We start from the raw sequence: 24,341 nt of genomic DNA, 5'->3' as shown, positions 1-24,341 counted from the left end.
TTAAGTGACTTGCCCAGGGTCACACAGCTAGCAAGTGTCAAGTGTTTGGTCTGAGGCCAAATTTGAACTCAGGTCCTCCTGACTTCAGGGCTGGTGCTGTATCCACTGAGCCACCTGGCTGCCCCTAGTCTAATAGATTTTTACTTTGACTAGCTATAAAGCAGAGATTCCTTGAGTAGTGAAATTTTGTAAAGACTTAAAATGGGTGACTGGTGGAGACTGTTGAATCTTAGGAGTCAGGAAAGGCACAGATGAGATAATATATGTAAAACTCTTTAAAACCTTAAAAACACTATACAAATGTCAACTAATATTACTATTTAGTATTATTATTCCATTTTTACTATTTATTTTCATTTGTCTTGATTAGTTCAAGTACAGGTCCACTAAAGGCAAGGCAGATTTTTAGGTTGTTTATACTCCTTAAATCACTTTTAAGAGGCAGTAGATGAAAGGATGTTAAATTAGGAGTCTGATGGCCTGGGTTCTATTTCCTATCCACCAATAAAATCTGCATAACTTTGGGCCAATCACTTAAATCTCTGTGGGTCTCTAGTTTCTTATATGTCAAATGAGGATCATGATGCTTCTTGTCTCTCACGAGGGCTGTCACAAGGAAAATGTTTTATAAATATTAAACTGATATGAAATGTGAATTATTATCATTATTCTTAATTTTTTGGTCTCAGTTTCCTCATCTGTAAAGTGAGGCTAATCAAATCTGTCTTTTCTGCTTTACAACATTGGCTAAGAAAGAACTAATGATCGCTAAAGTCCATTAAAACTTGATTTGTTTCCAAAGTTCAGTTCCTGGGTAAGGATGCTCTGGTCCAAAGCCAGAATGCATTTTGGCTAGCTCAACCCTCCATATTCTGGCCAGAAGATGAGCCTTCTTACCTGTGTGATATGGTTAGATGGGCACTGAAAGTTCCTTATGCCCTAAAACATCTTTTACAAAGAAAAATGCTAATATGGATATCTCCAGAATGCCTCACTCTTTAAGGGTCTTCTTCTTTAAAAAACAAATTGTATTAAGACCTTATAGATTATAGTAGGGATAACAAATCAGTAGGGATTAGTTTATCTAATTAAGTTATTAGAAACCATTATCATGTAGCTGGACAAAAGATACGAACAAATAGCTCTTAAAAGAAGAACTGCAAAGTGTTCACAACCATATAAAAATACTCCAAATCACTAATAATACAAGAAATGAAAGCCAAAACAACCCCGAGGTTTTACCAAGCACTCTGCAAATGGACAAAAAATGACAAAAAATGGCAGCAGTCAATGTTGGAGAGATGTTGGGAATCTAGAAACACTAATATACTGTAGGTGGAGCTATGAAATGGTCCAACCATTTTAGAAAACAATTTGGAATGATGAAAATAAAGTGATGAAAATGTTCATACCTTTGAATCAGCTACTCCATTACTGGGCTTATATCCAAAGATGCCATCAATGAGAAAAAAGTCCTCCTGTACTCCAAAATATTTATAGTAGCACTTTTTTTGGATAGCTAACAATTGGAAACAAAGTAGGTACCCGTGGATTGAGGAATGGCTAAATAAATGGTGGTGCATGAATGTAATGGAATATTACTATGCTATAAGAAATGATATGTGTGATGAATGCAGATAAGCATGGGAAGATCTACATGAACTGATGCAGAGTAAAATAAGTAGAGCCAATAAAATAATGTAGAACAATGTAAGTGGAAAGAATAACAACTTACCAAAAATTCAAATAAATGTAATAAAATTATAAAGAGTGAGTGGGACTCAAATGAAGACATATGGTAGGACACTCCCAATCTGTCCTTTTGACAAAGTTTATTGAAAGCATGTGTACTGCATAACGCCTATATAACTCCCACCTCCACAAAAGGATAGATTGAGTATGTTTTTCTCTCCAGAAAAGAAAAATACTATTTGTCTTAAGGGATGGCTCTTGGGGAGGGGAAAGGGGGAGATACAGAGGATACTATGGTGATGTAAGGAAAAGAAAATATCAATGAAAATTATTATTTTTTTTTTTAAGAAACCATTATCATGTAGAGGACCAGTGCAGTGGATAGAACTGCAGGTCTAGAGTCAAGAAGACCTGAGTTCAAATCTGGCCTCAAACACTTGCTAGCTGTGTGACCCTGGGAAAGTCACTGTCCCTTGGTTTACCTCAGTTTTCTCATCTGTAAAATGGGGATGATAATAACAGTATTTGCCTCCCGCAGTTGTTGTGAGGACCAGATAAAATAATAATTATAAAGTGCTTAGCACAGTCCTTGGCACGTAGTAAATTCTATACAAATGTTAGCCATTATTAGCTATTGCTACTACTTTGTAGCAAAGAGCAGGATGTTGAATGGTTGGGGAAGAGTCTGGTAACATGAAGTTTAATTCTAGGATTGTGTGAGGCCACAGCTTAGTGATCTGGGAGTCTAGGAGTAAGGCACCATTTTTGGTATGGTAGATAGTGCACTACCCTGGGAATTATCTTATGTGGACTTGAGTCTTAGCTCTGATATTTACCAGCCTTGGAGAGAAGAAGCAATCATCAAGCATTTATTAAGCACCTACCCTATACAAAGCTATGTGTGAGGCGCTAGAGACACAAAGACAAAAAGGAAACAATTCCTGTCTCCAAGAAGCTTACATTCTATGGGAAGTGACATGCCCCCAGCTGTCTAGCTAGCAAGTGTGGGAGATGAAACTCAACCCCACTTTGTGTGGGTTGAGGGGATCTCCCACAATCCAGAGAGATTCTCTCTAGAAGGAATCAGATACTTTGCTGCTCTAGATAAGGACCTAGATAAACACTAAAAACAGCCTCTGATACCTCCATCCCTGCCTGTGACTGCCAGTGCTGGCTGACCCCTGACTTCTGGGTCAGTGTCACTGAGGAAGGATTTCTTGCTGGGTCTATCAGGGATTGGTACCAGCGAGGCTGAAATGGCACCTTTACAGCCTCTCTTCTTGTTCCGGCTATGTTGTGAATAGTGAGCACAGCCTAACTGCTCTCAGGGATCTGGGCCACAGAGAAAGAAAAGTTTATTGCAGGTATTTATGCAGCTGTAGCAAAAGCCAAATGGGTCTCAGGCTCCCTGTTGCGTGATCACATCTGTAGTAAACATTCTCCTTTCCTTGAAAGCACAGCTCCTGTAGCCCCTCCCGGTGCCTGGTGCCAAGCCTTTAGCTTCCTACAGCCTCCCGGGAGGCATTAGGTCACCCTAGACAGTTGATGCAAACACAGCTGTTGTTCCCCATGGAAGATGGTCTCTTAGCAGCAATCACTGGGCCTACAGGGACCTTGGTTTAATATAATGGCAGCATGCTACATACATCTCTCCTTGGCAGCTCTGGAGCACAGGATTCGTGGGGGATGTTGCTGATACAATGTCAGCTGTCTCCAGAGCCTTTCCTTCATTGGGATAGATCCCCCTCTTGATTCTTGAGGTGCTGAAATGGATCCCTCTCTTATAACCCAAACATACTCATAGATTTTTGCCTGCTTTGTTTTCCCTGGGAGGCAGAAGGAGCTGGGGGATTCCTTAATCAAATGTGTTTAGCATGAATGTTGTCTCTCTAAGCTGGCCTTCACTACTGGGTTCTAAACCTCAGTCATCTTCAGGATGGATAATTGCAAAATATTGTAAGCTCTCCATCCCAGCTAAGGCATATAAAGAGGGATAATCAATCCCAAGTAGGTGATAATCCAAGGGGGAAAAAATGTGTTTGACTTTAGTACATGCTGTACATAAACACATGACAGATTATATAGTTGGAGAATGTTAAAAGCTGGAAAAAATCATAGTCCAGGGGTTCTAAGCTGGACCTTAATGTATTTATTTAAAGATATGTTTTTCCTATATTTCAGTATAACTGATTCCATGTGTAATCCTATATGTTTTATTTTACACATTTATCATGTTATGCTTTTAAAGGTATTTTTGTGAGGAGGAATTCACAGTCTTTACCCAGACTGCCAAAGGGATCCATGATACAAAGAGGTTATTAAGCCCTGCTCTAGTCCAAAGCTGTCATTTTACAGGTGATGAAACTGAGGCCCAGAACATTGGTCTCTGTAGGCTGCTCCTCTTTACCTCGCTTATTTGAATCATTTATGTTTATGGAAGGCTACCAAAGCATGATGTAATAGAATGGGGAATTGTAACTAACCAGGCATCTGTTGAAATTCTCTCTGTTATTGATTGGTGAGGTCTGTCTTTCTGCTCTTACCTTTCTCTATCAAAGAAGCTGTCTTTTCCCAAGTTAAATCCCCTTCTTCTGCCTGATTCTTGCCCTCTTTCTGGAACCTCCTTATAGCTTCTGTTTCTAGAATAGAAAATGTTGATATTTTCCTGCTGGTGACCTCAGGAATTCTAAACCAAGCCTCCTTATAAAACCTCCCAGTGCATCTGACCGGGGGAAGCATCCAAGACCCCCTGAAGTTAATTGAATAAGCTGCTCTGCTTCCTGAGCTGCCCTGAAGCATGGACCCAGGAGTCCCATTGAAACCTGGTGTAACCAGGTATCAAGTCCTGGCACCAGCCTTCTTTCAAAAGGCCATTGTGGACTGCCATTTCCTGCCATTGCCTGAAGACCATTGCGCTGGAAAAGTTCCCAGTTATATCCTTCCATACCTCTTTCCAGTCCTACTTAAGAAGGTGTTGGTCATAGGCCTAGTATGATTTAATGAGGCACCTTCACATGAAAGTGGCCGTCCTAGGCCTTGTGTGAAGCAAAAGGAAATTATTGGGTTTCTGTCTTCCTTTCCTCTTGATGTTTTGAGTAAGTCAATAAGTATTTATTAAGCACTTACTGTGTGCTAGGCAATAAGCTAAGCACTGGATCTCAAGAATCTCACATTCTAATACAGGAAACAACATGCAAACAACTATTTACATACAAGATATATACAGGGTATATGGAAAGTAATCTTTGAGGGAAGGCACTAGTATTAAGGGAGGACCTGGAAAGGCTTCTTAGAAAAGGTAGGATTTTATCTGAGACTTGAAGGAAACTAGGGAATTCAGGAAGTGGAGGTGAGGAGAGAGAGCATTCCAGGAATAGAGGATAGTTGATGAAAAAGGCATGGAGCTGAAAGATGTCATGTCTTCTGTGAAGAACTGCAAGAGAGATAGTATCACCAAATCACAGCACATGGGACTGAAGTATGAGAACATTTCAAAAAGTAGGAAAGATCCTAAGGGCTTTGGAATCCCTAAAGAGGATTTTATATTTGACCCTGGACCTAGCAGGGAGCCTCTGCTGCTTATTGGAAGGGAAAGGGAAATCACATGGTCAAATCTACACTTTCAGAAAATTCCTTTGGCAACTGAGGAGAGGATGGATTGGAGCAGGGAGACCCTTGAGGCAGGGAGACCAATCAAAAGGCAGTTGGCCAGTAGTGAGGTAAGGAGGGTATGTACCAGGGTGATAGAAATAGCAAAGGAGAGGAGGAAGCTGAGAATTTATAATGAAGCTGTATGGGTTTCCCTTTAGTGCCTTCTATTAAACATACCAAATGAAAGGGCTTATTGCTTTCAGTACTGACTGACTCAACTCATTACTCTGTGAAGCCCCTCTAATCCCAGCATGGCACCCTGACATCAACAAATTCTTGACTTTTCTAAATCACATGTAGTGTATTTGTTTTGTTCATGCATGTCCACATGGGTTTTCTAAATGTGGCTCACAGGGAGGCATGAATCAATTTCTCCGGAATTTAGCTTACCTTCTCCAATGGAGACTTTGATTCCTGCCTGCAGGAAAGCCAGAGATGGAGCCATGAGGCTGGTCACTCTATTCTCATAAGAGAAGGGTTAGGGAAATATAATTATACCTATTTTCTACCCTTTTTCCCTCTACTAAATTTTGATAGTTTAGTTAAAATGATTTTTCTTAGGTTCAATTTGTTTCTTTGGTTAAAGGAAGGTTTATTATTTTTTTTTCAACTCAGTCTCTTTTATTCTAACCTCCCTTTACAAGACAGAAGTACGATGTTGAGCAGCATCCCCTCTTTGCCCTCCAAGTCCATACAAATATAAGAGAATGCAGACATTACCAGCAAATAGGCTCCATCCCTTCTAAATTCTATGAATAGGCATCAGGTATTCTCCTCCATCTCTGTTTCTATGGCTTCTCTGTGTTAACACACACACACACACACACACACACACCAGGTTCATTACTCAAAGCAGTGCTGGTGGTTGGACTCAAAGTTTTATGCCCATATTTTGGGTCTCTATAAATTGTGTCAATTAGATCAAATCCTGTTGTCACTAGAGAAGGTAGAAGAGCATCAGGACAATAGTGAGAAGAGAGCAGCTCAAGTTGCTAGTGCACAGCCCCTGTTCTGTAATAGCTGGGCTACACAGGCATCAGACAAAGTGGTGGTACAAAGCTTAATCAAATCAGAGGATCTGTCAATGTGAAGCCTCATGTGAACAAAAGAATTCCTCCTTATCTGTCTTGTCAGTTTCATGATACCTCATGGTATCCATAGTTTCTCTGCCCAAGATGTAGCTTATATCTGATGAATCGGTTCCTTACCACCAAATTCAAATTACAAAGTTCCTGATTTCACCCAAGGAAGCATTCCCTGAAGTCTCTAGGAAGGCTGGTTGGAAATTAAGGAACATGTCTTCTTTTCAAAGTCAGGTCTCTTTCTGCCTGAATTTCTCCTCAGAAAGGATCTGATACCACGTATGTCCTCTCTCTGTGTAGCTAGCAAGATTGTCTCTCCTCTTCCAAGCTGTCATTATTCTCTCCACTATTGATAAATCTTATGCAAATGATCCAGGCCTGAACCCCAGGCTACACATAATTTTATTATTCAGAAGTTGAAGAAACTGCTATTCTAGGTGTGATTTTGACCAATAAAGAAGAACTAGTAGCTGAAGTAGAAATGACTAGAACTTTGGGACTGATTGGTAGATAAGGACATGTATACTTGGGGAAAACATTTCCTTGTCACTTCATTTGTTATACTGCCTGATTAAATGTATTTTATTTTGAGCTAATTCCTCTGGATGGCTGGTAAAAATAAACATAATGGGGGTGCTGGCAGTGGGAGCTTTTGTACTATAGTTTTAAGTGATTGCTAACACATAGAATGCTTCATACCTGGGGAGAGTTTTTCTAGTGCACTACATGTGAGGGGGATTCTACGAATAGAAAATGAGAGCAAGGGCAGATAAGTGAGGAGGAATATAAAAGAGTGGTGCAGTTCTCTAAGAATAGTGTACAAGAGCATGAAAGTTCAGAATGAGCATAGGCTAACAATGAGTACTGCAGATAACAGAAAAGGCTTTTGTTAAAACTAGGCTGGGTTAAGTGAGAGGATAATGATGGACAAGAGAGAGAAAAGACACAACCAAATGCTTACTTTGCTTTTGCTTTCCCTAACAAGACTTAGAAGGATAGAACAAAAGTTGAAGCCCAGGATAAATGAGGCAATGGTAAGAGAGCACTTAATGACTCTCAGTGAGTGCAAGTCACCAGTCCCTCATGAACTAGATCCCAGGGTAAAGAACGTGCATCTGAGATTGTTGAGCCCATGTAGGTGATCTTTGCACAATTTCTGAGATGCAGTCACTTTGCTGGTTGAGTTTTGCTTAAATGTTTCTTTGTTACAAGGGAGGATTCAGTGAGAGAGGATATATATGGAGATGATTCTGATGTAAATGTGTATAAAGAATATTTAAAGGAACAGTTCATGCCAAACTAACCACATTTTCTTTTTTTTTTTTTGAGATGGATATGGGATTGATAAATGAAGGCATGATTTAGACATAGCATGTTTGTCTTTAAGCAAGATGTTTTATTTATGCATCTTGTTTCTTACGCCACAAGTCACGTACAGATACACACACACACACACACACACACACACACACAAACACATACTCTCTCACACAGCTCTCCTATAGAACATCCCTTGTAACGAACAGAAAGTTACTCAAAACTGACAGATAAAATGACCTTGTTTCATAGCATATGTAACATTGTGCAATATAGTCCCCCACAACTCTATAGGGAGGAAGGAACTGTGTTTCAACATCTGTTCTCTGAGATCAAGATTGGTCATTGAAAATAATTGCTAATTAGTTAAGAGTTTGGCTGATGTTTAGTACTGTTTTTATTTCCATTAGGATAGCCTACACATTGCCCTCCTTGGTTTTTTTTTTTTATTTGAAGTCTTCACATACATTGCTCCTTATAACAAAATAATATTCCATTATATTCATATAGGACAATTTGTTTGGTCATTCCTCAAATGATGGACATCCATTCTTTTCCCAGTTTTTGCTGCCACAAAATCACTAATTTTTCTGTGAATATTTTGGCATGTATGGGGACTTTCTTTTAGTCCTTAAAGCAACAGTCAATAATAGGATTTCTAGGTAAAAGGATGTATGTGCACAAACATGTGTGTGTGTGTGTGTATTTGTGTAGTTTAGTGACTGTTGTCATATAACTCCAAATTATTTTTCAGAATCATTGAACCAATTTATAGCTTTACCCACAGTGCAGCTTAGCTGGATTTCAGTAAGTTATTTGTGTCTCTAATGATATTCCTGTGAAAAAAAAATGGAATAATATGGAGTATATGATAGCACAGTTGGTATCCCAGAACTGTTTGAATGACCACATCCCAAGTGTAGTCATTAATGGCTCTCTGACAAATTGGAACAAGGTCTCTGGTGGAATTCTCAAAGATCTGTTCTTGGTCTAGATCTGTTTCAACATTCTTATCAGTGACTTGAATAAAAGCATAGATAGAATGCTTGACAAATTTACAGATGACATAAAACTCATGTGAGAATTAACACACTGGATGACAAATTTGGCAACCAAAATAACCCACAATAGTTTAAAAAGATGCAGTGACTGTAACAAAACATGATTTATAGAAATAAGTGGAAGGGCTTAATTGACTTATGCATTTTGAGCTAGAAGAAACCTTAGAGGTCAATCAGGTTTAACTCTTCTTATTTTACAGATAAAGAAAGTAAACCCCAGAGAGGTTAAATGATATGCCCAAGGTCAAACAGACAATCCTACCAGCCAAGCTGGGTTTTGAAATCAGGTCCTCTGATGCCATATCCCACAGCCCTTTCCACTGTGCTACATTGCCTTTAGTGGCTAATCCTACATAGTAGGATACAAAAAGTCAGTTTCATTAAGTATAAGATCACAAAAGTAACTTGGAAAATAATTCACACAAAAATGATCTAAATGTTTTAGAGGACCACCATCTCAATAGGAGCCACTGATCTGACATGAAGGCCAGTGATGCTTAGGGAATCTTTAATACTTCAAGGCGATATTGGCTTTCATTACTAGAGGTGTTATTTTCAGAACAAGAGGGTATGGGTGTTCAGGCTGTGGAAGGCACTGCTACTTATGGCATTAAAGGCTTGGTCGAAGTAACCAGGGATGTTTAATTTTAGAGATGGAGTTGCTTAGGGACAAGGTATGGTAGTTGTCTTCAAGTATTTAAAAGGCTGTCATTTGAAACTTGGATTACATTTGTTTTATTTGCCATCAAACAAACAAAGGTCAGAACTAGTAATGTGCAGAGAAACCAAAATCAGTTTCATTTCAGGAATAGATCCCTAACAATTGAAACTGTCCCAAAGTCCCATCAGCCCGATGCCCTGATTTAGAAGGTAGTGGCTTCTCCTTCATTAGCCATTTTTAAAGCTGGATTATTAGACTATTGAAAAATGGATTCTTGTTCAGGTCCAGATTATCTTTGAGGTACATTTCAACTTGTTGGGTTCTGTGAAATTACAACTGTCTAGGTCATACATAACTTGTGGTATAGAATAAAGTCTGGGACCCAGGTATATATTAGACAATCTAAATCCCCTTCTAATTGGTTTAGTTAGCAAACTAAGTTTTGTGTCCTCAGCTCACACTGTTGGGATTAAATTAAGCAAAACAGATGGATGAAATGACCTTTTTGTAGCATTGTAACATTTTGTAAATACGTAGTCCCCCACCTCTTTACTGGAAGGAAGGAAACATGTTTCATACGTATTTCTGGAACTAAGACTGGTCATAACAAGTAATATAAATCTGGTTGGCTTTTAGTGTTATTTTGAGGGCAAGAGAGCAAGAATGATTCCGGATGATAAATGGATGCTACTGTTTACATACATATATTTATAAATTATATAATCCCATAGATAATTAAGAGTAAGAGAATAAGTATTGAGGTTCTCCATAGATACTGCCTAGGAAGTGTGCTTCTGCAGGCAAAGCCACAGATAAGACACTAGGGAATCTCTCCTTGGACCACTTGTTTCTTTATGACCTTGGATCAACAACTACAACTTAACTGAATAATCATTAAGTACCGATGTGTGGTGGTGGTAGGGAATGTGGATATGAAATATGACATAGTCCCTGCGCTTATGAAGCCTATTTCCTCCAGGTTTAAGTTGTTTGAGCTTTCTGCCATCAGTCTTCTCTCCTGCTGTAAAATGACACCCCTCCTTCTCATAGCCAGGGATATGAGCATAGATTTTGAGCTGGAAGGGGTCTTGAAGGTTATGTACTCCAATGCCCTCATTTCACAGACGAAAAACCTGAGATTGTTTTCCCCTCAATGAAAAATGATGAAAGTCAATTAGATTAGAATCAATACCAAGAATCCTTTAACTAGTGTAACCTATACATGATACACAAATTAGGCCCCACAAGAGCTTCCGCTAGGCTGGGACATAACAGCCAACTTCAGGCATTCTGGTGGTATGGCACTCTTTCATTTGTATGTATGAACTCTTTTGACAGAGGTGTCCTTGACATCTCTCAAACTATGAGGTCTTTGACGCTTCCTGCTTTGGTTAAAGAGAATTGCTCGATCCCAGGGCAACTTTGCAACAGCCAAAATGGGTGGGAGGGTGATTGTTCAATCCTCAGATTGGATTCCTAAAGAGTAAAGGCAAGAGATTTGCCAAGGTGAGGATATACATCTCTAGGACTCTCTTACCTCCTGACTCAGCAAAGACTGAAACTGTTGTTTGATAGAAAGAAAATTCTCTCTTTCTGATATGATCTATTCCACAGGGATGAACTCAGTGGCTTATTTGCTGAATTGTTTACCTTTCACTCTAATTGGATTCTCTTCTATCTGTCTGTCTATCTATCTATTATCTATCCACCTTTCTATCTGCACACATACACATACACACTTACACACAAACATTTTTGTACCATTGCCCACAGGCATTCAGGTAATGGGGACATTTTTAATAAACCAGATAAGTAAATAACTTTCTTCCCTTCTCAGGCAATCCCAAGGGGCCAGGATTCTACGGCAACTTTGAAAAAAAAATGAAACTAATGATGGGATTCAGAAACAAACTACAAGCTGAACCTCCAGGGAATTCTCAAGTTTCTCTTGGGACAGGATTCATTTATGCTGCAAAGGGAAGTCAGGCATCTGTATTGAAATAGGCAGATGGAATAGAAAAGCACCTCCCCTTGACACCTGTTGGCTTCACAGGTTATGATCTAACCCCCCCTAGTGTTGATTTCAGTATATTCTTTGCAATTATGAAAGTGTGAATGGGTGAGGATTGGGTACCGTCTTAGAAACTTCATAATATTATTTGGAAAAATGAAGCTTAAAAATACATTAGATTTTATGTAGCCCTTCTCTACCCCTCATTTTAAGATCAGAAAACTACAAAACAGCGAGGTTAAATGGGGAACTTAAGGTCACACAGCTAGTTAATAGTAGAAACAGCAAGAGAATCCAAGTCTCCTGACTTTTAGTTCAGTATATTTTTAATTGCTATAGTACTGTCTCTCATACACCACCTCGGGGGCTTTTCCCCTAACCAAAACCTCAAGGTTCAAACTAAATGTTTGGGACTCTAGAAGCTGGCAGAGGCAGGGTATAGAAGTACTGATGTCAGGAAGCAGGGTGATGTAATGGATAGAGTGCTGGATCTGGAGTCAGGAAGACCTCAGTTCAAATTTAACCTCAGATTCTTATTAACTGTGCAACTCCAGGCAGAACACTTAATTGCTATCTACCACAGTTTCCTCATCTATAAAAGGGTATAATAAAAGCATCTGCCACCCAGATGTGTTATGAGGATAAAACAAGATAATATTTGTAAAGTCCTTTGTAAACTTCAAATTGTTATATAATTGCTAGCAATTTTTATTCATAATATATATATATATATATATATATATATATTTTTAGTAATATAGGAGACTCAGCTACCCAAAAAGGAGCTGAAACTTTTTGGAAGCTAAAAGCATAGTGCCTGAGAAATTCTTTGATGGTAATTTCATGTGGAAGGAGGGACGAATTCATTTTGATGTGTTGGCTGTAGAGGTTATGGACACATTTCAGTTCTTTCTAAGGAAAACAAATCTAACAATGATAGCTGTACAAAAGTAGAATGAAAGAATCTAGGAGGTAGTGAGCTCCCCTTCACTCTTGGTTTTAAAGTGGAGGCTAAATAACCATACATCAGAGGTGCAATAGAAAGGACTTTTGTTTAGATAAGAGTTGGGCTAGATGACCTGTGAGTTCTCTAATTCTATGATTTCATGTTTGTTCAATTAGTCTGCGTTCCATCCTAATTTCAACAAACCCAGGCTAAGTAGTGTAGGAAAATTCTTTCCACAGAATCACATTATTGACAGTTGGGGGTGAGGTGGAATCTCAGGGACCATCAAATCCAATTCACACATGAAAGCACCTATTTCCAACAGGCAAAGTAGAAATGAGAGCTCTAGGCCATGAGAGCTCTATCACAAATGTGGTGAGGGTGGATGAAATCAGGATAGAATGTAGAACTCTGAAGGGGAAGGACCTTAGAGATTCAATGTGGTGGCATGATTTTCTTCTATGACCTTATGGACAACATCAGGCTATCCAGACAGAAAGAAGTTGAGAGATAGTAAAGTTATCCTTACTAAACAGCTAGACATATTGTACCCTTTTCCTTCAACCCGTGGAGGCCAGTGCTGTTATAGACCAATTCTGAAGCTGGAGATTAAACAATAATAATAATAGCTCATATTTCTATAGTATTTTTGAAAGTATATTACTTAAACCATCATCTAGGTAGGTTGTACAATTTTCACCATTGCTATTTTATAGATATAGAAAGTGAACTTTAGAGAGAGATTAAACAATTTGTCTCTGGACACATGATGAGTAAATATTAGAGTTGAGACAAGAACTTGGGTCTTTGGACCAACAGCTTACTTTTCTGTTGACTATTTTACACAACTTTTTCTCAAATTCCCCTTAGCCACTGGTTCTTGTACTTCTGCATAAAAACATATTCAGGTCTCCATTAAGTTTAAAACAAAGAATCAAACCTCCCCATTTTTCTTGGTCCTGCCACATTCTTGGGTTATGGCGACTCCTTGTTTCCACTTTCCTCCTGCCCCCTAATGTGAGTATGTATTCCAGGTTCACTCCTCTGCTTTTCTCTCAGTACAATCCTGATCAGAGAGCTCATCATTCTAAGGGTTTCAATGATTAGCTCTATATTGATGCCTGCCAAATTTACATTTCTAACCCTGAGGTCCACATCTTCAGCTGCCCGGTAGCTATCTCTGTATGAATCTCTGCCCATGACTTCAAATTTAACATTTCTAACATTAAGCTCATCATTTTTTCTCTCAAAATAGCACTTCCTCTGGACTTAGGGAATGCGTGTCAGCATCCCAGTTACACAAAATTCTGAGACATCAAAACCTTGAAGTTATCTGAGATCCCTTGTCTTCTCTCCTTTTACGTCTGGTCAGCCAGGCGGTGCGGTGGATAGAGTCTTGGGCCTGGAGTCAGGGAGACATGAATTCTAATCCAGCCTTAGATACTGACTAGCTATGTGACTCTGGGCAAGTCTCTGTTTCACTCAGTTTCCTCATCTGTAAAATGGGAATAATAATGGCACCTACTTTCCAGAGTTGTTGTGAGAATCAAATGAGATAAGTATAAAGCACCTGGCACATAGTAAGTACCATATAAATGTTAGTTATTATTATTATTATTATTATTATTATTATTATTATTATTATTATTATGTCCTTAGATTCTTTATTCAAAGTGTTTTTGTCAACTAGCATGGTGCTTTACAAAGAGTTGTTGGTTTGGAGTCAGAGAATCTGAGTTCCAGTCCCAGTTCAGCTAGTTCCTTATCTATGCTACTTTGGGTGGTAATAATAATAATAAGAAGAATAGCTAAGATTTATATAGCTCCTACTGTGTGCCAGGCATTGTGGTAAGCGCTTTGTAATTATACCATCCACTTGACACTGTGATGATTAAAAAGGTTCAAGAGACATAGTTTCTGGGTAACTTAATAATTTTATTAATAAGGCCAGCAGGTTATTAATAACAAGATGGTCATGTGATCATCTCTCTTAGACCAAAGACAATCATGGCAGCAGGATCACAGCTTATATACCCTTCTAAATGTAGGTGTTCAATGGTGGGCTGCAATGGACTCTGACTGGACAACGCAATAGAAGGTGAGCTATATTAAAATGAAGGACTGAGAGTGGCATGTCTACCCTTGGACAGAGAAACTATCTTTAAGGGGCAGCTAGGTGATGCAGTGGATAGAGCACCTGCCCTGTAGTCAGGAGGACCCGAGTTCAAATTCAGACTCAGACACTTAACTAGCGTCTGATTTGCCTCAAAAGAAAGGAAGAAAGGAAGAAAGGAAGGAAGGAAGAAAGGAAGAAAGAAAGAAAGAAAGAAAGAAAGAAAGAAAGAAAGAAAGAAAGAAAGAAAGAAAGAAAGAAAGAAAGAAAGAAAGAAAGAAAGAAAGAAGAAAGAAAAAGAACAGGAAACTATCTTTATAGCAGACCACGCCCAGCCTTGGGCTAGCTAGACAAAAGGATCTGTCTCTACCCAAGCTTGCACAGAACACAATTGGCTTCCCCACCTTAGATTAAATTCCTTGTAAGATTGGGTGGAGTCTGACAAGATGGAGAAGAATTAATTCAATCAAGAGACTGAACTTTTTAAAATCAGGAATTTGGAAGAAGGGGAAAGCTCTAAATCTCCCCAAGTTATTGGTTATCAATAATCACTTCTCTCAGTACATACCACTTCCATATTTGAGGATAGATACTCTGTGTGAGTTAGGGTTGTTCCTTTTATCCTGTTTTTTATCTCTAATACCTAGTAAGTGCCTGGCACATGGTAGGTATTTAATAAATGCTTGTAGATTTATTGATATGTGCTGAACATGTGCTTGATTAGGATAATGATAATTATGATAAAGAAGATTTAAAGCATCTTTCATTTCATCCCTGATAATAAAGGTTCCAGCTTTGTTCCCCTAGAAAAAGTACATTAGAAAATAACCCTAATAAGAAAAAAAGAAAAACCCACCCACTAAGACTTCACTGCAAGTAAGAAAGATGTCTACCTAATGAGGTCATAGGATTCACAGTTAAAGGAGACCTCAGAGAGGCTTAGCCCAACCTTCTCACCATATAAAGGAAGCATCAGAAATCAAGAGAGATTACGCTCCCCCCTCAGACTCCCTACCCGGTGTAAGAAGCAGAGGCATTTGTGAATGCAGGTCTCCTTTCCCTCCAAATCCAGTATTTTATCAGGCCAAGATGCTTCCTTTAAACCACCTTTTCTGATTTTTGAACCACCAGCAGAGGCACTCTGGGAAAAAGTCCTGTATATCCCCTCTCCTAACTCTGCCTAGCCAAAAACCTCCTTGGAATTACTGCTGAACATGTAACCTCAGTTATCATTAGAGGAATAGTGATGGCTTTTTTCTTTTAAACTATAATCTGCTAATTGGCTATGATCTTGGGTTTAATGAACACAACGGCTCAGTGGTACTGTGTTATGAACACCACTTGGGGAAGAGATTTAGGGTTCATTTTAATTCTCCTCAACCAGCTCCTGGAATTTTTTGCCTGAGTTTAATAGAGCATTTTGGTGGTCAGTATCTCAGCAAGACAGGCAGACAGACAGACAGACACACATATATACACACACAGCATTTTGGTGGGCAGCATCTCAATGAGGGACACACACACACACATAGAACATTCCTTAAGAGGCAGAGGTATTTAAAGAGGACCAGTAAGCACATGAGATCAAAGATCTATTGAAGATTTAAAATATGTTAAATGCATGAGCTTTAGACATGCCTAACTCATGCTTAAAACATGTCAGTCTACAATGTCACTCCTATAAATGGCAAATATAATTTTTAGGAGTAACCTTGAAGATATATACACACAGAAAACTCTGAAAAGAAGATAGAATTCAGTTACAAACCAGTATTTCTCCTAGGTTGTGATCATTCAGCATGAGTTCACAGGATCTAGGAGATCAAAACCACAAACAAAGGCCAAAAATAAGAGAGAAGAGAGAGGAAAAGCAGAGAGGGAAGAAGGAGATTGGGTAAAGGTTAAGCGAGATGGATCAGCAGAATCCTAGCTTAGCAGGAAAGAATGATAGACAGTGCTGTGATGGACCATAGGCCTGGCCACGAGAGAGATTGAGTAAGTGAGTGAATGAGTCAATACAAATTTATTAGTGTCTACTATGTGCCAGTCAGGGCAAATGGATAGAGTGCCAGGCCTGGAGTCAGGAAGACTTATCTTCCTGAGTTCAAATCCAGCCTCAGACACTTAATTAGCTTTGTGACTCTGGGAAAGTCAGTTAACCCTATTTGCCTCAGTTTCCTTACCTGTCAAATGAGATGGAGAAAGAAACGGCAAACCACTCCAGTATCTTTGCCAAGAAAACCCCAAATGGGGTCACAGAGAGTTGGACACAACTAAAATGACTGAACAACAGTGCTAAGCTCTGGGGGATACAAAAAGACGCAAATAATAGTTCCTACTCTCCAAAAGCTCACAGTCTAATGGGAGAGGCAACATGCAAATGACTGTGTACAAAGAAGCTTTGTACAGGATAAATTGGAGATAATTAACCACAAAAGAACTAAAGTTAAAAGGGAGATCAAAAAAGGCTTCCTATAGAAGGTGGGATTTTAGCTGGGACTTAAAGGAAGCCAGGGAGGCCAGAGGCAGAGATAAGAGGGAGAGCATTACAGGCATAGGGTTAGTGAGACAAGGGAAATTTTGAATGGGGAGATGGAATGTCATGTACGAGAAAGAGCAAGGAAGCCAGGGTCACTAGATCACAGAGTGCATAGTGGGGTGTGTAAGGTGGAAGTAGACTGGCAAGATGGGGGAGCAGGTTATGAAGTACTTAGAACACCAAGCAGGATTTTATGTTTGCTCCTAGAGGTGATTGTTGTTTGTCCTTTGTTCTCGAAGAAGACCATGACATCAGGGAAGTGATGCCACAACTTGCACGTGGATTAGATTTAAGTGAGGCAGGGCTGTGCAAAGCCACCAGCCTCACTTTCTCCTCCAGAGCCATCTGGGTCCAGTGGCCAGATATCAATCAGGATGACTGAAGGTGGCCTTCCCTAGAGGTGATAGGGAGTCACTGGAATTTATTAGTCAGAATCACATTTTAGGAAGATCACTTTGGGAGCTGAAGGGAGGATGAACTAGAGTGGGGAGAAAATTGGACAAGGGCACCATTCAGCAGGCTATTGCAATAGTCTAGGTATGAGGTGATGGCAATGTCACAGAAGAGAATAGAGAGAAACAGGGGTCCAGGACAGAGTCTTCGTATACATCTCCAGGTAGGGAATATGAGATGGAGAATGCTCCAGGAAAGGAGATAAAAAAGTGGTCAGACAAGTAGAAGATCCAAGAGTGGTGTGAAAACCCTAGGAGGAGACCATGGTCAACATTGTCACATGTTGCAGAGAGAGTGAGAAGGAACAGGATTGAGAAAAGCTATTAGACTTGGTAATTAGATCATTGGTAATGCCGAGAGAGCAGCTTCAGTTGAGTGATGAGATTGGAATCCAGATTGCAGAGGGTTTAGAAGAGAGTGATGGATTAGAGTGAGGAGAGACTTAAGGCAGGGAAATAAATTAGGAGGCCATTACAATAGTCTATGTAAGAGGTAATGAAGGCCTGAACCAAAGTGGTGGCTGTGTGAGCAGAGACAGGGTATAATACAAGAGATGATGTGGAGGCAGAAACAGAAAAGATCTCCTAATTCTCTGGATACGTTGGGTGAGAGTGAGTGAGACATTAAGCTTATGAAACTGAGAGACTGGAAGAAAGTGGAGGAGGCCTATGATGGTGCCTAGAGGACACCTATAGTTAAGGGGTTTGATGGTGATTAAGAAGTTAAAGGCGAGAAAACAAAGGTAATGAGTATGGACAGGTGCTTGAGAAAGAGAGAAGGAAAGAAATAAGCATTTATTAAGCACCTACTATGTGCCAGCACTCTGCTAAGCACTTTACAAGTATTATCTCATTTGTTCCTTACAACAATCCTAGGAAATCAATACTATTATTATATCCATTTTAAGTTGTGAAAACTGAGACAGAATATAGTGGATAGGATCAAGGGTCACATAGTTAGCAATTGCCTGAGGCTGATTTGAACTCAGGTCTTTGACTCCAGTTCTAGCACTTTTTCTACTGAACTACATAGATGTAAGAAAGATTTAAGACAAAAGCTTGTGAGATGGTTAGATCTAGTGAAGGATTTAAAGAAAATTTTTTTCTAAGAGGGGGAGACATGGGTTTGCCTATAGGAAGCAGAGAACAAAAAAACAGCAGATGCTCAGAGATGAGAAAGAGAGAGAAAGAGAGAGAGAGAGAGAGAGAGAGAGAGAGAGAGAGAGAGAGAGAGAGAGAGAGAGAGAGAGAGAGAGAGAGAGAGAAACGAGCAAGCATGATGTGTTTGGGGAAATATGCTGAAGATGGAGAGAATGGGGTCAAGGGTACATTTAGAGAGGTTGACCTTGGTGAGAAGAGCTACCTCTTCATTATAGAATGGAGTAAAGGAAGGTAGAATGAAGGATGGCATGAAGGGTTTTGAGACGAGAAGAGTGAACAAAGGGCAAGTGGTTTTGATTTTCTCACTAAAGTAGGAAGTAAGGTCTGGCTAGCTGGGAGGTTGGGGGAAGGGGTGCTGTGGGAGGTTTGAGGAGAAAAGAGGCTGGGAGAGCTACTGGGTGAGTGGGACAGAGTCAATTAGGAAGAAATGAAAGGATTGCCTCACTGCAGTGAACATGCCATTTTAGATTAGATAACATGTAGCAGACCTAGTGAGTACTAGGTTGCTTGATTTTGTCCAGCTCTGTTCAGCACCATGCACCTAGAAATGGAGAAGGCAGAAGGGGGAAGGAATTGATACAGGACTGGAATTTGGCAAGCTGTGCTAGCAAAGGGAAAAGGGAGGAAAGGGATGTGAGAGAAGACAGGGTAGCGTTGAACAGGTTAAATAAAGGGCTAAGCTTGGGAAGGAAAGGGAATGTAGCCAGTGATTCCTTAGGCAGATCATAGGAGAAAAGAACCCTGCAGATCCATTTGCTAAGCCCCTCTAGTTAAACACTCACCTATTGAACTCCATCCTCCTATCCTCTCTTAGCCTAGCTGAGAGGTGTCAGACTTAACACTCCAGATGGAATGCTTAATTAAATTAAACTAAAATGTAATTGGGAAATATTTAGCCAAATAAATAAAAATACAATAGAACATAGAAAATGTTGGTAAGTGGTTTTTTTAAGTCAGTATACAGTGACGGAGATCCTTATGTATGGTTTAGAGGACCCTATTTCTATTTGAGTTTGACACCACTGATTCAAATCAGGGACAGGCAAACTGTGGCCAGGCAGTGCGATCAAATCTGTGCCACACTGCCTGTTTTTGTATGGTTCACGAGCCAAGCATTGGTTTTACATTTTAAAATAAAATTTTATTGCATTTGAAAAATGTAAAGCCATTCTTAGCTTTCTGGCAGTACAAAAAATGGCAGTGGGCTGGATTGTGCCCTTTGGTAGTAGTTTGCAACCTCTGGTTTAGTTCTCAAAGCTGGACATTTGAAAAGTCAAAAGAAAGAATTCATAAGATCATAGGTTTTCAGAGAGGAAAAAGAGAACATAGTGTAACTTCATTTTACATATGAGGAAATGGAGGCCAAGAGGGATGAAGGGATTTGACAAAGACCAGATAAGAGCTGAGTGAACAGGGATTTGAAGGAAGGTACTTGATTCCAAACCTAGCACAGAAAGCAAAGAACCGCAGTTGTTGATGGCATGGTTACAATCAATCAATCAGTGAATAAACATTCATTAACCACCTACAATGTGCCAGGCATTGAAGTTTTAAGCACTAGAGATACAGAAGGAGGCAAAACACAGTCCTTGCCCTCAAAGAGCATACAATCTAATGATTACATATTGGATGGAATTTTGTATTAACCATTGCTCAGCTTTCCCATTTTCCTATTTTAGGAGTACTATTTATCATTTACCCCTTTGCAAACACATACGTATAGAGGTAAGTTTATTGGGTGCATTTTGTCTGCTATATCCCCATTCAGAATTACAGTATATTGGAATAGGGATAGACCTTAGAGACCAAGCCCCAAATAAGCAGGAATCCTCTACTCAACAAGTGGTTTTTTAGCCTATTCTTGAAGACTTCCAGAGAAGGGAAAAACCTCCTGAGGCAGCCCATTCCACTTTTATTTTATTATTTTTTTAATTTTCTGGAGGCAATTGGGGTTAAGTGACTTGCCCAGGTCTACATAATCAGTAAGTATCTGAGGCCGGATTTGAACTCAGGTCCTCCTGACTCCAAGGCCAGTGCTATTCCACTTTTAGGGCAACTCCAATAGTCAGGGAATTTTGCTTCATGTCAAGCTTAAACCTTTCTGACTTCTATCTATTTCTCCTAGTTCTGTCTTTTAGGACCAAACAGAACAAAGCTTTCCTTTCTCATGCAGCAGCTCTTCAAATCTTCAAAGACAGCTAGCATGTCTTTCTACTATTTCCCTTCTCCTAACTTATCTTAAAATGCTACATAAATGCCAGCTATTATTTATTACTCCCCCCACCTCACCAGTCTTCTCTTTTCCAAGCTGGATTCCTCTTTTAGTTTATGATAGCACATATTTTTGTAGAGGCATGCAGTGGATAACATGCCAGGCCTGGAGTCAGGAAGACCTAAATTCAAATCCAGCCTCAGATATTTATTAGGTGTGTGACCCTGGGCAAGTCACTTGACCTCTGTTTGCCTCAGTTTCTTCATCAGTAAAATGGGGATAATAATACCTATCCTCCAAGGTTGTTGAGATAACATTTGTAAAGCACTTGGAATAGAGGAGGCACTATATAAACATTAATTAATTTTTTTGTGGCTCACAAAGTGTTTTCTTTGTCGTACAAAAAAGGTATTGTAAGTGTTTTTATTCTACTTTGTTCACATGAAGTGAGTGTAAGTTTCAGAGAAATCTACTGATTTGTCCAGGTTTGTATAGTTCAAAACCAGGACTTGAACCCAAATCTTCTGACTCCAAGCCTAGGGCCTTTCGTTCTTCAGCTCCAGTCTCGTTATTACAGACCAATTTATTTACCTTACAATCCTCATCTGGCTTCATTATTATGCTCTCCTTTAGCCCCCTTCACTCCTTTCTGGCAGTCACAAAAGGGGATGATGTTTTAGGGTCCCCTGAAACCTCAGGAGCCTCCTCAGGCGAATCCCCAAGAATGCTGAGCTGCTGATGAGGAAGTGATTTATAATCCCAAACATAGTTTCTTTCACCCGTTGGTTCCGGTTTCCTGCATCTCAAATCACTTTGCATATTAGCATTACATTGACGACATTGAAAACAGGTGCTGCTGCCTATAGAACAGCTGCTGCAGGCCACTGAAAGCTTCAGACCGAGCCCGGGTGCCTGAACCTGCCTTCTGATAAGCTGCAGAGCAGGTAAAATCATCATTAAAGGAAAATTGACTTGTAAGTACGCCTGAGATTCTCGTCCTTGCATCTCACCACAAAGAAGAGCGAGGCGGCCGCACCGAAGGGAAGCATCTTAAAAAGTGTATTCAACAGAACAACAGAAAAAGAAATTGCCATCTCGGGAGGGTGGTGAGGACAGAGTTTAAAGATGCCAAGAAATGAGACCCTGCTTGCATTTCCTTGGCACCAGAGGCTTTTAGAAATTGGTGTCTCAGAGGCAGTCTGCTTTAGCAGAAAGGCCTGGGAGAAGAAAGGCACCCGAATGGGTTTGGTCACTCTTTTAAAGAGACAAGGCCTGGGATTCAGCAGAGGGGAAGGCACTGGGAAGTTGGGGCACTGGGGAGGTGGGCGCTTAGCTTCTGGGCTGCTTGTGGCCCCGAGGTCTTCTTTCCCCTAGATTTGGAAACCGTTAGGATTACAAAAGCATTTTGCCTTCCTTTCTTTTTGTTATTGTTGTTCAGTTGTTTTTCAGTCCTGTCCGACTCTTTGTGACACCATTTGGGGTTTTCTTGGCAAAGATACTGGAATGGTTTACCATTTCCTTCTCCAGCTCATTCTCCAGATGAGGGGACTGATATGAATTAGGAAGACTCATCTTCTTGAGTTCAAATCCAGACTTGGACATTAGCTATGTGACCCTGAACAAGTCACTTTACCCTGTTTGCCTCAGTTTCCTCATCTGTAAAATGAGCTGCAGAAGGAAATGGCAAACCTCCTTTGGTATCTTTGCCAAGAAAACCCCAAGTGGGGTCACGAAGAGTTGGACACGAATGAAAAAAATGACTGAAAGAGGGGAAGGTAAAGCTATCTGGCCCATCACCCTCTTTTCCCACTTCACCACACAACATAGCATCCTCTCTTAATTACCAATTCTGATAGAGGGCTAGGAGAGAAACAAAATGCACAGATGAGCCTCCATTCCATTTTAGTCAATGATGAAATCTTTCTTTTTTCCTCAATAGATTTTTCATTAGAATTGCTCATAAGAATAAATTTGACTTTCAACATTTTTTTTTTCCTTTTCCTATCTACTCTTGGGTTACTAATCATAGAACTCAGAGTTGGAGGTTTACCTTAGACATGTTTTAATTGAGTCCCTTCATTTCCCAGAGTAGGAAACAGCAGCCTCGAGTGGAAATGTGACTGAAGATCATATAATTAGAGCTGGATGTGAGGTCATCTAATCAAACTGGCCCATTTGACAGATGAAGCAACTGAGGCCCAGAGAATTTAAGTTACCTGCTGAGTCACAGAGATGGGATTTGAACCCAGTACCTCTGGCTCTATAGTCAATATTTTCTGCATTGGCTCATTGTGCCCAAGCTCACACAGGTAGGAAGGAGAAGAGTCAGATTGTTAACTTGGGTTTTCTCATACCAGACATAGCACTCTGGTGAAGGAGTAGCTAAGCCACCGACAGATCCCTTATTGACTGACCCCTTGCGCTCCTTAGATGGAAGTTTCATCTTCTTCATTCTCTATGAGATTGGGGAATCGGGACCCTCTCGCTCATACATATACCTAACAGCTTCCTTTGCCCCAGCCCTCATCCAGGGGCATACCTATATCCCAGTTGGTCACTAGGAAGATTGAAGTGTTTAATGAGCAGGCAGAAAAGAATGTACTCCCTGAGTCACCCCCATATTAATTAGTGTCATTTGAAAAATGACTTCTCACTATCCGTGCCTCTCTTGGAACCTCAGTTAGCAGTCTGGGGAGGATGTGGCATTGCCTCATTCCTGCAGGCTGAGGCTGCCCCAGAAAAATGTAATTTTGTTTTAAAACCTTTGGGAGGTCTCAAGGTCCCTCTGACAGAGGGAGGGGAGGCAGAGGAAGAAAAGACTGCACACACAGATTCCTCCCCTGTGCCCAGGCTCTGTGGCAGTAATTACACAGATTACAAGGAGCATTAAAGAGTCCTTATACACATCTTTGCCTTGGCATGCTGTGCTCCAGCAGGAGCACAGGCACCTCCCAGGTCTTTCACCTGTGTGGAGACTGGCACGTTGCTCTAACCACATCCAGGCCACCGTTACTGGCCATCAGGATGTCCTCCAGCTCCTCATTTGCTTTCTTAGGCTTTCTGACCATGCTTCTGGATGGTTGTTTGATAGCATATGTTGTATTGATGTATATTTGTAGTATATGTGTATGTAGTTGTATGTATATATGTGCATGTATATATGTAGATGTAGATGTATATTTGTGTTTGATAGTATATTTTTCTATGCCTGGAGGAAGGTGAAAACTACCTCAAGGAATCTTTGTTCTTGTGGTTCTTTCTCCAAATTTTGCAACTATCCCTTGGCTCTGGTACTCAGGACTTCCCAAACCCCTTTCCCTTACACCAGATAGGGATTCCAGATAGAGATCATTTTCCTAAAATGTTTTTCTCAGCTGCCTTTACCCCTGTCCTTTTGGGACCTGAAATAATTTTTTCCTCTTGGAGCCAGTATTACATTTGAG

General features: G+C 40.1%; 1 pseudogene; it reads right to left on the bottom strand.

The window, feature by feature from the left end:
* LOC110202302 (small ribosomal subunit protein eS1-like) overlaps positions 1–23,966 on the bottom strand; it is a 32,689-nt pseudogene extending 8,723 nt beyond the window's left edge.
* Positions 23,967–24,341: the final 375 nt, after the last annotated feature.

This window comes from Phascolarctos cinereus, unplaced genomic scaffold (assembly GCF_003287225.1).
Source record: "Phascolarctos cinereus isolate Bilbo 61053 unplaced genomic scaffold, phaCin_HiC Scaffold_726;HRSCAF=1367, whole genome shotgun sequence".
In the NCBI taxonomy this organism is placed as follows: domain Eukaryota; kingdom Metazoa; phylum Chordata; class Mammalia; order Diprotodontia; family Phascolarctidae; genus Phascolarctos; species Phascolarctos cinereus.
The sequence above is the reverse complement of the archived record's forward strand: the minus strand, read 5'-3'. Positions and strand labels throughout refer to the sequence as shown.